The sequence below is a fragment of the Platalea leucorodia genome (genome assembly GCF_965183815.1).
Source record: "Platalea leucorodia genome assembly, contig: HAP1_HAP1_SCAFFOLD_33, whole genome shotgun sequence".
Taxonomy (NCBI): domain Eukaryota; kingdom Metazoa; phylum Chordata; class Aves; order Pelecaniformes; family Threskiornithidae; genus Platalea; species Platalea leucorodia.
Genome location: NW_028121457.1, coordinates 1,170,176 through 1,172,666, shown reverse-complemented (window position 1 = coordinate 1,172,666; position 2,491 = coordinate 1,170,176).

Below are 2,491 nucleotides of genomic sequence, written 5' to 3'. Positions count from 1 at the left end.
AGGCAGCTAGTGTTGGACTTTGGGAGGCTGTCGCAAGAGAGAGCGCCATCGTTTGTGGGGCTGTGAATGGGGTTGCCTGGCTCCTTGAAGAGCAGCAAGAGCTTTTGGTCCTGGCCCCTTTGGTGTGGGAGGAATCCCTGGACGTTCGCAATTGCTGAGCCGGGCTTCGGCTGTACCGAGCGCGCAGGCAGCTAGTATTGGACTTTGGGAGGCTGTCGCAAGAGAGAGCGCCATCGTTTGTGGGGCTGTGAATGGGGTTGCCTGGCTCCTTGAAGAGCAGCAAGAGCTTTTGGTCCTGGCCCCTTTGGTGTGGGAGGAATCCCTGGACGTTCGCAATTGCTGAGCCGGGCTCCGACTGTACTCAGCAGCGCAGGCAGCTAGTGTTGGACTTTGGGAGGCTGTCGCAAGAGAGAGCGCCATCGTTTGTGGGGCTGTGAATGGGGTTGCCTGGCTCCTTGAAGAGCAGCAAGAGCTTTTGGTCCTGGCCCCTTTGGTGTGGGAGGAATCCCTGGACGTTCGCAATTGCTGAGCCGGGCTCCGGCTGTACCGAGGGGTGAAGGCAGCTAGTGTTGGACTTTGGGAGGCTGTCGCAAGAGAGAGCGCCATCGTTTGTGGGGCTGTGAATGGGGTTGCCTGGCTCCTTGAAGAGCAGCAAGAGCTTTTGGTCCTGGCCCCTTTGGTGTGGGTGGAATCCCTGGACGTTCGCAATTGCTGAGCCGGGCTCCGGCCGTACCGAGCGCGCAGGCAGCTAGTATTGGACTTTGGGAGGCTGTCGCAAGAGAGAGCGCCATCGTTTGTGGGGCTGTGAATGGGGTTGCCTGGCTCCTTGAAGAGCAACAAGAGCTTTTGGTCCTGGCCCCTTTGGTGTGGGAGGAATCCCTGGACGTTCGCAATTGCTGAGCCGGGCTCCGGCTGTACCGAGGGGTGCAGGCAGCTAGTATTGGACTTTGGGAGGCTGTCGCAAGAGAGAGCGCCATCGTTTGTGGGGCTGTGAATGGGGTTGCCTGGCTCCTTGAAGAGCAGCAAGAGCTTTTGGTCCTGGCCCCTTTGGTGTGGGAGGAATCCCTGGACGTTCGCAATTGCTGAGCCGGGCTCCGGCTGTACCGAGCGGCGCAGGCAGCTAGTATTGGCCTTTGGGAGGCTGTCGCAAGAGAGAGCGCCATCGTTTGTGGGGCTGTGAATGGGGTTGCCTGGCTCCTTGAAGAGCAGCAAGAGCTTTTGGTCCTGGCCCCTTTGGTGTGGGAGGAATCCCTGGACGTTCGCAATTGCTGGGCCGGGCTCCGGCTGTACTGAGTGGCACAGGCTTCTAGTGTTGGACTTTGGGAGGCTCTCGCAAGAGAGAGCGCCAGCATTTGTGGGGCTATGAATGGGGTTGCCTGGCTCCTTGAAGAGCAGCAAGAGCTTTTGGTCCTGGCCCCTTTGGTGTGGGAGGAATCCCTGGACGTTCGCAATTGCTGAGCCGGGCTCCGGCTGTACTCAGCAGCGCAGGCAGCTAGTGTTGGACTTTGGGAGGCTGTCGCAAGAGAGAGCGCCATCGTTTGTGGGGCTGTGAATGGGGTTGCCTGGCTCCTTGAAGAGCAGCAAGAGCTTTTGGTCCTGGCCCCTTTGGTGTGGGAGGAATCCCTGGACGTTCGCAATTGCTGAGCCGTGCTCCGGCTGTACCGAGCGGCGCAGGCAGCTAGTATTGGACTTTGGGAGGCTGTCGCAAGAGAGAGCACCATCGTTTGTGGGGCTGTGAATGGGGTTGCCTGGCTCCTTGAAGAGCAACAAGAGCTTTTGGTCCTGGCCCCTTTGGTGTGGGAGGAATCCCTGGACGTTCGCAGTTCCTGAGCCGGGCTCCGACTGTACTCAGCAGCGCAGGCAGCTAGTGTTGGACTTTGGGAGGCTGTCGCAAGAGAGAGCGCCAGCGTTTGTGGGGCTGTGAATGGGGTTGCCTGGCTCCTTGAAGAGCAGCAAGAGCTTTTGGTCCTGGCACCTTTGGTGTGGGAGGAATCCCTGGACGTTCGCAATTGCTGAGCCGGGCTTCGGCTGTACCGAGCGCGCAGGCAGCTAGTATTGGACTTTGGGAGGCTGTCGCAAGAGAGAGCGCCATCGTTTGTGGGGCTGTGAATGGGGTTGCCTGGCTCCTTGAAGAGCAGCAAGAGCTTTTGGTCCTGGCACCTTTTGTGTGGGAGGAATCCCTGGACGTTCGCAATTGCTGAGCCGGGCTCCGACTGTACTCAGCAGCGCAGGCAGCTAGTGTTGGACTTTGGGAGGCTGTCGCAAGAGAGAGCGCCAGCGTTTGTGGGGCTGTGAATGGGGTTGCCTGGCTCCTTGAAGAGCAGCAAGAGCTTTTGGTCCTGGCCCCTTTGGTGTGGGAGGAATCCCTGGACGTTCGCAATTGCTGAGCCGGGCTCCGGCTGTACCGAGGGGTGCTGGCAGCTAGTATTGGACTTTGGGAGGCTGTCGCAAGAGAGAGCGCCATCGTTTGTGGGGCTGTGAATGGGGTTGC